We start from the raw sequence: 14,742 nt of genomic DNA, 5'->3' as shown, positions 1-14,742 counted from the left end.
CCAATGGACTTAATAGTTGGGCATTTCAGGGACCAAAACTTTAGTGTAATATATCAAGGAACATATAAAGAATACTAGCGTTAATTATATAGAGTCTAGGTCAATTTCTTAGATTGAGGTAGAGAGAAGTAACCCCATGGAATTTTTATGAATTAGAAGTTAAAAAGGTTATCTGAAATACATACGGGACACAGTGACTGCAAGACTCAGATTTGCTTAGAAACATGGGAAGAGTAGAATAAGCTAAAACATAATTATAAATCTGGCAATCATAAGAGAAACAAATATGGAAAGAAAAGGAAGGATGATATGTCCTTTAGCTGAAGGAAGAAAGGAATTCTTTTGGGGAGAATGATTAAGATATATGTCCATGTACATAGGTTCATAGGGTAAAGAAAATATATCACCCTTAGACCCAGAGTTTGCCTAGGACCATGAAAAAATAAAGAAATATCTTTTGAAAGTTGCAGATAGCGAGTCAATACAAGAGCATTTGGGGAGTCTTCTTTTGGTGACCAGAAAGGGTTCGCTAGTGATTATAGAAAATTTGGACAGGCTTGAGATGGCTAAGCTGGAAGTTTCAGCATCAACCTTGGACATTATTTGATGAGTCAGGGTGAATAAAGTAATTGCAGGTAAGGAAGCACATATTTTTAAGTCCTTTGGGGGAAACATTGCCATGAACTTATAAACTTTTTGACTTTATGAGAATGCACATTAATTATGAGGCACATTAAAAATGAGGATTTTCTGTTAGGAATTCGAGGATGAATAGACATAAGTACAGGGTAAGTCACATCAAACTATTCTCTTTTCACTATTAGTATGCTTATGATATTGATAAAGAATGCCTAACAATAGATGTACTATACCTTTATGTTATTAGGGCACTTGACAAAGTATCTTATGATCTTTGTGCCAATAAAATGGCAAAATGTAGGCTGAATGAGAGGACAAGATTAAGAGGCAGCTGAAAGCTTGCCATCAGAAGATTGGTTAGCCAGAGTGGTGTCAATTTGAATCTAACTTTTAAGTAGAGCAGGCTTGGAAATATATACCTGAATTTATCTTAGTGAATAACTGTATCCTGCAAAGTGAGAGTAACCAGCAATATTTTGGGATACATAGAGTTTATGCAGTATGCTTTTCTCCCTGAAAGCACAGGAAAAATCCCCAAACCCAAGAGTTATATTTACAGGCTTTTGAAAGTCATCTTCTGCCATCATGGATCTAACTCTTAAATTTTTCACTGACAGAACACCTACTATAAATAACTGGGAGATAAACTCTGATTATAGCTTCCATTTAATTAACATCCACTCCTAACAGAGCTTATTATTTGCTCATGAAACTGAAATTTACTATGGTATAGAACAATTAATGTCTCATATGTATTTTAGCTCAGAGGAGAAGAAACGTGGAAGTGGGAAGTTAATGAAGAAAATGGATGTGCATCAAGCTAGAAAGAAAATGCTCACTTTTGTAAATAGGATTTTACTTTAGGGCCATGGTTCTTAACCAGGGGATACTCTGCTTTCTAGGGGACATTTGACAATATGTGGAGATATTTTTGATTGTCATGACAGGTGATGGACTTCTACTGTCATCTAGTAGGTAGTGCTTGGGATGCTGTTAACCTGTCTGCAATGCACAAGATAGCTCGCCAAGACAAATAGCTATCTGGTCCAAAATGTTAATAGTACCAAGGTGGAGAAACCTTTCTTTAGAAAGAGCTTCTTACATTTTGGTGAGCATCAGAATCGCCTGGAGAGTTTGTTAAAACGTATTCCTATGTGGGGGTCTAGAGTTAGAATTAGAGTTTCTAATTCAGGATGTCTGGATGGGACCTGAAGATATAACACATCCTAGAAACCCTGATGTTGCTGCTCTGAAGATCACACTTTTCAAATCACTGCTCTAGAGCTAGTATTTTTATTGTATTTATTTATTTATTTGAGATGGAGTTTTGCTCTTGTTTCCCAGGCTGGAGTGCAATGGCACGATCATGGCTCACTGCAACCTCCGCCTCCCAGAGTCAAGAAATTCTCCTGCCTCAGCCTCCCTAGTAGCTGGGATTACAGGCATGCGCAACCACACCCGGCTAATTTTTGTATTTTTAGTAGAGACAGGGTTTCACTGTGCTGGGCAGGCTGGTCTCGAACTGCTGACCTCAGGTGATCCACCCTTTGGCCTCCCAAAGTGCTGGGATTACAAGTGTGAGCCACCGTGTCCGGCGAGCTAGTATTTTTAAAAGCAATTTTTAAAACTGCTGAAATAAAAAATAAAAATTAAAACTAAAAACTACCAATACTTTCATGATATAGAATAGTTTCATCACTACAAAAAATTTTCCTGAGTAATCCGTTTGTAGTCACATCTTCCTTCTACCCCTAATCTCTGGCTAATCACTGATTTATTTATGGTCACTATCTGTCTTCCTGAGAATGTCATGTAAATGGAAGCATGCAGCGTGTAACCTTGTGAGAAATCTTTGGTTTCTTCCACTTAGGCTTATGCCTTTGCGATTCAGTCAAGTAATTCTGTGAATCAGTAGTTTTTTAAATTGCAGAATAGTATTCCATTGTATGGATACATCACAGGTGTTTTGTTTGTTTCTTTGTTTAATCCAGTCACCTGTTGATGGGCATTTGGTTTGCTCCCAGATTTTTGTGGTTATAAATAGATTTGCTATAAGCATTCCAGTGGCACAGGTTTTTGTGTGAAAATAAGTTTTCATTTCTCTAAGGTAAATACTCAAGAGAAGTACAGTTGGGCACATGATAAATATTTATTTATTAGAAGCTGCAAAACTGTTTCAAGAGTGGCTATACCATTTAAGGTCCCCAAAAGCTATGTATGAGAATTCCAATTGTTTTGGATCCATCTCAGCACTTGGTATTGTCAATAATTTTTATTTTAGTCATTCTAATACATAAGTAGTGATATCTTAGCATGGTTTTCATTTTCCAAATGGCTAATGATGTTGAACATTTTTTCATGTGTTTATTTGCCATCTGTGTGTCCTTTTCCATGACATGCCTGTTCAAGTTTTTTTTTTTTGCCCATTTTAAAGACTGGATTATTTGTCTTCTTACAGTGGAGCTGTAAGAATTTTTAATATATGTTCTGAAATATATATATATATAAAATATATCTCTTGTTGGATATATGATTTGCAAATATATTCTCTAGTCTTTTGCTTATCTTTTCATTACCTTAATTGTGTCTTTTGCAGATAAAAATTTTAACTTTTTTTTCTGTGAATTGTGGTTTTGGTATAATGTCTAAGAGCTTGCTAGTTGTTTTCTATTTGTTCCAACTATTCCTTTTGTTCACCCTCCTTTGCTGTCTACTCATGGATTATTTGAGTACTTTTTATGCTTCTATTTTATCTCCATTATTGACTTACTAGTTATACCTCTATTCTTAATTTTAGTTGGATGTCCCAGGGTTTAAAATAAACATTGTTAATTTATCACATTTTCAGTTTATCATAGAATAATATACCATTTCATGAGGAATGTAAGAATCTTAGAACTGTATAATTCCCATTTGTTTCTCTCATTCTTTGTACTATAGTTGTCATATATTTTATTTTACATATGTTATAAATTCAGAATATATTATCTGAAGCAAAAAATACTATTATCCATTAAAGTGATTGAGAATAAGAAAAAAGTATCTTTTAAAATTATCCTTTATTTTTGCTAATTTGGGAACTCTTAATTTCTTTTAGTAGCTTCAAGTTTCAATCATTTCTTTTATAAAAAGAATTAAAGAATTAATATTCTGAAAAATAAAGGAGGAGGGAATATGTCCAAACTCATTCTACAAGGCCAGTATTACTCTGATACCAAACCCAGACAAAGACACATCAAGAAAAACCCACAAAAAACAAAAAACAAAAAAACAAAACTATAAGCCAATATTCCTTATGAATATTAATGTAAAATTCTCAACCAAATACTGGTAAACTGAATTTAACAGCACATTAAAAAGATTATTCATCATGGCCACATGAGATTTGTCCCAGGGATGCAAGGATGGTTCAACATTCACAAATAAATTAATGTAATACATTATATCAACAGAATGAAGGACAAAAACCATATGATCATTTCAGTTGCTGCTGAGAAAGCATTTGATGAAATACAATATCCCTTCTGGATAAAAAAAATCTTAAAAAAACTGGATGGAGAAGGAACATATTTCAACACAATAAAAGCCATATGTGACAGACCAAGAGCTAGTATTAAATTGAATGAGGAGAAACTGAAAGCCTTTCCTCTAAGATTAGGACTACAACAAGGATGCCCATTTTCACTGCTGTTATTCGGCATAGTACTGGATATTCTAGCTAGAGCAATCAGACAAGAGAAGGAAATAAAGGGTATCCAAATAGGAATGAAAGAAGTCAAATTATCCTTGCTTTCAGGTGATATGGTCTTACATTTGGAAAAAATCTAAAGACTCCACCAAAAAATCTACTAGAACTGATAAAAAAATTCAGTAAAGTTGCAGGATACAAAATCAACATACGAAAACCAGTAACATGTCCATACTCCAACAGTGAACAACCTGAAAAAAAAAAATCAAGAAAGTAATCGCATTTACAATAGCATCAAATAAAATAAAGTAAAATAAAATACCAAAGAGTAAACTTACCCAAAGAAGTGAAAGATCTCTGTAATGAAAACTGTAAAACATTGATGCAAGAAATTGAAGAGGACACAGAATAAAATGGAAAGATATTCCGTGTACATGGACTGGAGAAATCAATATTGTTAAAATGTCCATACCATCTAAAGCAATCTACAAATTTAATGCAATGCATATGAAAATAGCAATGACATTCTTCACAAAAATAGAAAAATTAATCCTAAAATGTACACAGAACCACAAAAGCTCCAGAATAGCCAAAGGTAATCTTGAGCAAAAGGAATAAAACTAGAAGAATTACATTACCTGACTTTATACTACAGAGCTATAGTAACTGAAATGGCACTATACTGGCATAAAAACAGACACATAGATCAGTTGAACAAAATAGAGAACCCAGAGATAAACTCATAGACCTACAGTGAACTCATTTTTGATAAAGGGCCAAGAATACACATTGGGGAAAGGACAGTCTCTTAAATAAATAGTGCTGGAGAAGCTGGATATCAATATGAGAAGAATAAAACTAGACTACTGTTGCTCACCATATACAAAAATAAAATCAAAATGCATTAAAGACCTAAATCTAAGACCTCAAGCTATGAAATGTCTAAATGAAAACATTGAGGAAACTCTCCAGGAAATTGGACGGGGCAAAGATTTATTGAGTAATACCCCACAAACACAAGTCACCAAAGCAAAAATTGACAAATGGAGTCACATCAAGCTAAAAAGCTTCTGTGCAGCAACATAAATAATTAATAAAGTAAAGAGACAACCTGAAGAATGGGGAAAATATTTGAGAACTACCCATCTGACAAGGGATTAATAACCAGAATGTATAAGAAGCACAAACCAACTCTATAGGAAAAAATCTAATAATTCAATTAAAAAATGGACAGAGGATATGAATAGACATTTCTCAAAGAAGACATACAAATGACAAACAGGTATATAAAAAGATGTATGAAATCATTGAACATCAGAGAAATGTAAATCAAAACTACAATGAGATATACTCTTACCCCAGTTAAAATGGCTTATATTCAAAGACAAGCAATAAAAAATGCTGGAGAGGATGTGGAGCAAATGTAACCCTCATATACTGTTGGTAGGAATGTAAATTAATACAGCTGCTATGGAGAACAGTTTGGAGGTTCCTAAAAAAAACTAAAAATAGAGCTACCATACGGTCCAGCAATCCAGCCTTGCTTATTATTGAAGCACTATTCACTATGACAAAGAAAGGGAATCAACCTAAGTGTCCATCAATGGATGAATGTGTAAAGAAAATGTGGTAGACATATACAATGAAGTACTATTTAGACATAAAAATGAAATCATATCCTTTGCTCCTTTGCAGAGACATGGATGAAACTGAAGGCCATTATCTTAAGTGAAGCAGCTCAGACAAATATCATATGGAAACTCATTGGGCTGACGAATGCAGTCTTCCTGATGCGAATGAGATTGAAGAGCTTGTCAAAAAACATGAAGCCAACTTCACCCTTGTCACTGAACTGAGACTTTTCAACCAAACCTGTTACACAGAAAAGAAAATACCAAAAGAATATTCATCAATCTGTAAATAGTGATTTTCTGTGGGGGTATGTGTGGAAAATTATAGGAGACTTTTAAATATTCTACACTATAGATTTTTATAGTAGTCTATTTTTATAATTAGTGTATTATGTTTGTAATTATAAATTGACAACAGCAAAATATAATTTAAAGACTCAGAGTTTTAATAAAAATATTTAGAATTGGATACATTCATCTACGTGGCTTTAAAAGTAAAGTTTAAGATCTCTGTTGGTTATTTGGCCCTCTGGTTCCAATCTTTGCATTTTGGTAATATGTCCTGTAAAGATTCATCTCTCTCATATTCACGACACATATTTGTTAAGCACTTACACTATTCCAGACACTGTTCCAGGTACTGAGATTGCAAGAGATGATTCTTGACATGCTAGAATGGTGCTTCAATGTGGGAGACAGGAAAAAAAGAATGAAAATATCGTGCATAATTATGTTGGGGGAATCTTGGGAATAGTACTTAGGAAAATCTTGCAGACAATTCTTGGGAAAACTACCCACTATTGCCCAGGGTGTCAGGCATAGCTTTCTAGCAGAAAGGTTTTTTTTTTTTTTTTTTTTTTTTTTGATGCGGAGTCTCTCTCTGTTGCCCAGGCTGGAGTGCAGTGGCGCGATCTCTGCTTATGGCAAGTTCCGCCTCCCGGGTTCACTTCATTCTCCTGTCTAAGCCTCCCGAGTAGCTGGGACTACAGGCACCCACCACCATGTCCAGCTAATTTTTTTTGTATTTTTAGTAGAGACGAGTTTTCAGTGTGTTAGCCAGGACGGTCTCCATCTACTGACCTTGTGATCCGCCCGCCTCGGCCTCCCAAAGTGCTGGGATTATAGGCGTGAGCCACCGCGCCTGGCCCAGAGGGGTTTTTTAAAGCTGAGACCTAAAGGATGAAGATAGTTTAGCAAGGTGAAAGGTGGATATGAACAGGGAGAGAGTGTTTTGAGGCAGAGAGAACAGTATGTATACAATCCCAAAGGAGAATGCAGTAACTTCAGAGAGTTGAAGACAACTCAGAATTGCTGAAATACAGATTGTGGAGTAGCAAAGTGGTGAGACAAGTAAGGAAAGGTCAGTGACAGCCTGATGGGCCTTATAAAGCATAAGTTATTTGATTATTTGATAATCGTTTTTGTATAAAAAGTCACTCTTGGTATTGATTAGTAAATAGATTGGATTGGGGCAAGATTAACGTTAGCACACCAATTAGCATACCAATTCAGTCAAGAGATGGTAGTGGTTTGAATAAAGATAAAACAGTGGAAATGGAAAACATTAGATGAATTTGGAAAGTCATTTTAAATTTATCGTAACTCCATTAGGATGATGAAAGACAACAAGGTAGGAAAGATGGTGCCCTCAGTCTCTGGGCTAGGCAACCACAAGGAAAGTGGTCTGAGTCACTGAGACGGAGGTAACCTGAAGCTGCAGCAGGTTTTTGAGGAGATGATTTCATGTGGGACATTCTGTATGTGAAGTGCAAATAGCCCAGTGAAATGTAGATGTGTATGGTATAGGAGTCTGAGCCCAAGAGCTAGATGCGGGTAGAGTTGTGAATGTAGGAAGAGTAAGTACGTATGTAGCAACTGAAGTCACAGAAGGGAGGTCTGGACAGGTGTCTCAGGAAATACAGGAAATACATCCAGGAGAGATACAGTGCCTGAGGAACCAGGAGAGTGATGGAAATGGAATGGGCAGATAGCAGAGGAGCAACAAGGAGAAAGATCTGTGACGAGAAATGCCCAAGGAGGCAGAGAATATGGAGAGAGTCTTCAGATCCACATGCAGATCTGATTGTTATGCAGGAGAGAGGAAAGGAAGCATTTAAAAAGGGAAAAACACAGTAATTTGAAGTATCAGCTACTTGAATCATGTGAAATTGCCGATATTTTACCATATTTGACCAAATAACAAGAATTTCACATTAGTCAAGTTAATACATAATATTGGAGACCATCACATATGATAAGGCTTAATATTGCTTTGTTAAACTCTTGTTTTATTCTAGATTAAAAAACAAAAAAACTATGCTTCATGATCAAAAGAATTTGAAACTCACTGTTCTAGACCGTCCTCATTCTCTTGCTGAGTCACACCACCGCGTTCTAGAGCACACACCTACCTATGTGTTGGGGGACAAAACCTAAGGACACAGTCTAAGGCTGGACAGTAATGCAGGCTTCAACTTCATTTGAGTTTTTTACATTTATTCAGCCTAAGACTTACACACTGTATTTTCTTTTTCTTTATTCTCTCCTTCTCTTCCTTATTACCTTCTTCTTTCTCTTCTCCTCATCCTGTTTCCCCTCCTTCTACACCTTGTTCCTTTGCTGGTTGACTTAATTTTAAATTAATGAAATGATCACAATGTGCTATGGAGTGATTTTTTTTTTTTCCTGATTCGTGAAATTGTCAGGCATCTTACTTAAATTATTTCATTTTTACTTACTCTTATTTGTTTTTGTTGCTTCTTATGCTTGGACACTGTGGGAAATATTTCTGAGTTCATGTTTTGTAAAAATGTTTTAGAATACTTGGGAAAATTGAGATGCTACTGTATCATATATTTGTTTATTACTTTAATTAACTTTTACTTTGGGACGGTAGGAAGTGTTTTCATTTGTAGATGAGGAAACTGAAGTACAAAAAGATGACATGAATCTGCTTCACTTTTTGCTAAGTGAGAAATGTGGCAGTGTCTCTTTTGTAATAAACAGACTCTCCCGAACTAATGATGGTGAATGGTATGAAGGTGAATATGCATTTGACTCCTTCTGGAAAAGCTTTTAAGACTGTCTCTATGGATTCAGATACCAATGATTCCACCCAACCTCTATTCTTCTTAGTCTCTTAATAATTTTACCTGGATTTTATACCACATATCCTCTTCACTTTAAAACCAAAATATCCCAATGAACTCCATAGCAATTTGAGGGTTTTATTTATTTGTTTGTTTATTAGCCAGGATAAATTTTCTCCATTCATCAGGCCTTTGCATAGCTTATCAAGAGCTCTTTACACTATGAAATAGAATCTTCAAGCAGATGCTTTTAGAAAGCTGCTTGCCACAGACTATGTGCTTTTATATCTCTTTAACAGCTCAACATGAATTGCTGTCACTGGGTATTAAGGCAGCTACAATATTGCTTGCCATTAATAGTCTCTGTTACTCTGCCGTCATAATTGCTGACCTTAGCTTGGCCCTCTGCTGTGAATTAGAATTTCTGTTAAGAGGGAATATTAGTGAAACAAAGTTAAATTCCTCAGCAGTTTTCAATTGGAATTGAAGTCTCCATTTAATTCTTGAAAGAGAATGGCTTTGAATCTATAAATATTGCTATTATGACTTCAAAATGATAGGCAAGATGCATGAAAATCATTATGCACAGAAGCTTTTCTTTTTGAGGATGTTGATATAGGTATTTTGTTCACTTTATAAAGTTCTTTGAAGATTAAAACATTTATTCTGAAGTTCTGGTATAAATATAAAGGATAATTTACCCAAAGTAGGTATCAGCTAAAGAATTACTTAGTGAAAGGCACAAGGAGAAGTGCATTCTAAATCACTAGGTACTCTACTAATTTTAAATTAAAAACTAGGCCAGACCATTATTTCTTTACATGCACAAACACTGAAGCATAGAGCATATTCTACGCTGTTTTTGAATGTGGGATTTTATGTTTTACTAAATTTCCCAGAGACACCATGTGCACATATTAAGTATCAACTTATATTTTTTATAGTGGAAATAAGGGTTGAGTGACATGTTAATTGAACTGGGTCATGCATCAGGACAATCATATAAATGACTGCCATGCTGATAGAAATATGACTGGCTTTGGAGACTTCGTGGTTGTGATTTTTTTTTTTTTTTGAGACGGAGTCTTGCTCTTGTCACAAGGCTGGAGTGCAGTGGCACGATCTTGGCTCACTGCAACCTCCACCTCCCTGATTCAAGCAATTCTCCTGCCTCAGCCTCCTGAGTAGCTGGGATTACAGGCGCTTGCCATCACACTCAGCTAATTTTTATATTTTTAGTAGAGACTGGGTTTCACCGTGTTGGCCAGGATGATCTTGATCTGTTGACCTCGTGATCTGCCCGCCTCAGCCTTCCAAAGTGTTGGGATTACAGATGTGAGCCACCGCATAGTTGTGATATTTTAAAAGTACTCTGTAACCATTTTTCGGGCCATATATAAATGTAGAATTTACTCTTATTATACTGTCTTGTGGGACACCTGACATCATCACTGAATCTAAAAACTGGATAAAATCTTCTCAATGATATATTCTAATTGCTTCATTTTAAAAAACGAGAACCTTATTTTGAAATTTTAATTTATAGCTATTCAATTTAATGATAATAATTTATTTAATTTATTGCTTCAAATAGAAGTTTTGCTTTTGAGATTATTTCCTTGCACTAAATCTGTCTACTACTGTATTTCCTAGGTTTGAAGGACATTACTTTTTCACTTATCTTCTTTTTAAGGATATTTACTAGGCTAGCAAAGGTTAGCAGCAAGAGGTATTATGCAACTCATCTGGCATTGTGAGTCTCATTTACTACCTCAGTATGACTTTATTACCTCTGAACACTGCTATGGAATGGAATATTCTTAGAACTTTTTGAAATGGCGTTAAGGCTCTCTGTCTCTCTGTCTCTGTGAATATTTATACATATCTCCATGAGATGATAATATAGATAAAAAATTGGCTGGTATCACTATGCCATTTCAAATGATAGAAAGATGACATGATTTAAATATTTATGTGCGCTTAAGGAATTTGTACAAAATAACACAGATAACACCTATTCCTAAAATAGGATACTAGTTTTCAGCTAGTAGAGATGTTGCCCCAATGAGCTATAATCCTAAAATCTTGTATTAAAGCTGGATCTAACCAGAGGATCCAAAATCTTCCCTTCTCACTGCTTTGCCTGCCTTCTTCTTCTTCTTCTTTTTTTTTTTCAAAGTGGAGTGCTTATTTGGGAGTTGAATAAAATTTTCCTTCATAGTTGTGGGATAAAGCAATAGGTTTAAATGTGAGATAGTGGGGAATAGATGATTTTAAAATGAAGAGAACTTGGCTAGAAGATTTGATTTGACTATCTACCATAATTCATTCTCTTAGAAGTCTACTGGGATAAAGTTTCAGAAACAATCATCTAGGTCAATTAGTTTGATACCTGTATTCAGTTTTCTGGCAAGAAAACTCTCATTGCCAACCCCAGTTGAAAGGATTGTGGCTTCAGAAGAATACAACATAAATATTAATTCTACAAGATAAAAAATTAAAAGACATGTCAAACTACGTAATTATCAGAGCAGCTCAAATAATTTGGCAATCATCTCATAACCATACAACTATTTTCCTCCCCTCAATCTGGCAGGTGTAAGGAGAGCCAAGGAAAAAATTAAAGAAAACTTAGCAAGGTTATTTAATGTCTGACCTTCTTGCTCAGACTCTATGACATCCCCTCAGAAATTGGATTATCATGGGGACTTCTTTTCTGGGTAGATAGTCTAGGTAGCTGTAGTTCAGTCTGAATGTGAAAACTCAATGTTTAATCTCCTGTTAAGATAAAAGTCAAGTTAGGCAGTTTCAGTAAAACATTTCATTTGGTTTCAAGGTATAAGCACTTTTGATATAAACTTTGCTCGGTGAAAAAGATGCACATTAATAACTAACAAGATTATTGTAAGGTTAAAAAGTTTGGAATATTCAGACATAAACCTAACTGAAATTTATTTTTTGATTATCTGTGAAAGTTGGAATAAACAAATTAATAATATAAATAAAGATGTAGGGAATTTTCTATTATATATTTTAAGATGTACACATGTGGTTTTGATATGCATAGTGAAATAATGCTATTGTTGAGCAAACTAATCAATCCATCACCTTCTATAGTTACCTATTGTGTGGGTGGTAAGAGCATCTAAAATCTACTCTCTTAGCAAATTTTCAGTATATAATAGAATATTATTAACTATAGTCCTCATGCTGTCCCTTAAATCTCTAGACTTATTTGTCCTACATAATTGAAAACTTGTACCTTTGACCTATTTATCCCTATTTCCTCCTTTTCCATACCATAGTAACCACCATTCTACTCTGTTTTTATGTGTTTAGCTTTTTAAAAATTCTATACATAAATGAGATCATGCAGTAGTTTTCTTTCTGTATGTGGCTTATTTCACTTAGCATAATGTCCTCCAGGCTCATCCATGTTGTCATATATGGCAGTATCTTCTTCTTTTTGAAAGCTTAACAGTTCACATATCTCAATTTCTTTATCCGTTTATCCATTTCATTCGTGGACACTTAGGCTATTTCCATATCTTAGCTATTGTGAGTAACACTGCAATAAAGATGGGAGTGCAGATAACTCTATGGCATGCCGATTTCATTTTCTTGGGTATACACCCAGCAGAGGGATTGTGGGGTCATATGATAGTTCTATTTTTAGTTTTTTTGCAGACACTCCATACTGTTTTCTATAATGGCCATAATAATTTACATTCTCACCAATAGTGCACAGGGTTCCACTTTCTCCACACCCTTGCTGATGCTTATCTTGTCTTTTTAGTGATACCCATTCTAACAGGTGTGAGGTAATATATCACTGTGGTTTTTATTCACATTTCCCTGATGATTAGTGATGTTGAGCACTTTTTATAAACCTGTGGGCTATTTGTGTATCTCCCTTGGAGATATGTCTGTTTGGGTCCTTAGCCCATTTTTAAATAGAATTAATTGATTTTTTTTGCTGTTGTGTGAATTCTTTATATAATTTGGATATTTGCCCCTTATTAGATAAATGGTTTGTAAATATTTTCTCACAATCTGAAAGCTGCCGTTTCATTTTGTTGTTTCCTTTGCTTGCAGAAGCTTTTTAGTTTGATATAATCTCACTTGTTTATTTTTGTTATGATTGACTGGAATTTTGGTGTGATTTCCAAAAAATCATTGCCAAGGCCAATATCGAGGAGCTTTTTCCATTATGTTTTCTTCTGGGGGTTTTAGGCCGTCAGGTCTTATGTTTATGTCTTTAATCTGTTTTTGAGTTGATTTTTGTGTATAGCATAAGATAAGGTCCAGTTTCATTCTTATGCATGTGGAAATCCAGTTTCTCCAGTATCATTTACTGAAGAGGCTATCCTTTTCCCATTGTGTCTTCTTGGTGGCCTTGTCAAAAATTAGTTGACTGTATATGCTTGGGTTCATTTCTGAACTCTATCCTGTTCCATTGATCTATGTGTTTGTTTTTAAGCCAGCACCATAATGTTTTGTTTATTATAGTTTTGTAATATGATTTGAAATTAGGAAGTGCGATACCTCTAACTTTGTTTTTCTTAAGATTGTTCTGGATATTTGTGGTCTTTTATGGTTCCATACAAGTTTTCAGATTTTTTTCTATTTCTGTGAAAAGGTTATTGAAATTTTGATGTGGTATCGGGATTGCATTGAATCTATGGATTGCTTCTGATAATATGAGCATTTTGACAAAATTAATTATTCCAATCTATACACATGAGATAGCTTTCCATTTATTTGTTTCTTCTTCAATTTCTTTTATTAGTGTTTTATAGTTTTAATTACACAGATCTTTCACTTCCTTGCTTAAACTTATTTCCTAAATTCTTTAATTTTTTTGATGCTATTGTAATTAGGATTGTTTTCTTGATTGCTTCCTCGGGTAGAATAATATTGGTGTAAAGAAATGTAAAAATGTTTTGGTGTTAATTTTGTAACCTGCTCCTCTACTGAATTCATTTATTCCAAAAGTTTTACTGTGGGTGGCATCTTTAGGGTTTTCTACATATAGGATCATATCACCTGCAAATAGGGATAAGTTTACTCCTTTCTGATTTGGATTTATATTATTTCTTTTTCTTGTCTAATGTTCTTGCTAGTTCTTCCAGTACTATATTGAGTAGAAGTGGCAAGAGGGACATTCTTGCCTTGTACTGGGTCTTAGAGAAAAAGCTTTCAGTTTTTCCCATTGATTATGATGTTAGGTGTAAGCTTCTTATTAATGACCTTTATTAGGTTGAAGCAAATTCCTTCTATGCCTATTTTGTTGAGGGTTTTTATCATAAAGTTTTGTTGAACTTTGTCAAATGCTTTTTCTGCATCTACTCAGATGATCGTGTGGTTTTTGTCTTTCTTTTTGTTAATGTGGTATATCACATTGATTGATTTGCATATGTTAAACCAACCTTGCATCCCATGGATAAATCTCATTCAATCATGTATATAATCTTTTTGATGTGTTGTTGAATTTAGTTGGCTCGTATTTTATTGAGGATTTTTCCGTCAATGTTCATTGGAGATACTTGCCTGAAGGTTTTTTTCTTGTGGTATCTTTGTCTGGCTTTGGTTTTAGGGTGATGCTGCCTTCATAAAATGAATTTGGAAGTATACCCTCCACTTCTATTTTTTGAAGAGATTAAGAAGTATTGGTATGAATTCTTCCTTGAATTTT

The 14,742-nt window shown here is 34.6% G+C and overlaps 1 protein-coding gene across 2 annotated transcripts in view; it reads left to right on the top strand.

The window, feature by feature from the left end:
• LOC105481888 (zinc finger matrin-type protein 1-like) overlaps positions 1 to 14,742 on the top strand; it is a 414,279-nt gene that overhangs the window by 234,702 nt on the left and 164,835 nt on the right. The window lies entirely within an intron of this gene.

This window comes from Macaca nemestrina, chromosome 7 (genome assembly GCF_043159975.1).
Source record: "Macaca nemestrina isolate mMacNem1 chromosome 7, mMacNem.hap1, whole genome shotgun sequence".
Taxonomy (NCBI): Eukaryota; Metazoa; Chordata; class Mammalia; order Primates; family Cercopithecidae; genus Macaca; species Macaca nemestrina.
This window is presented reverse-complemented; position numbering and strand designations above follow the sequence as displayed.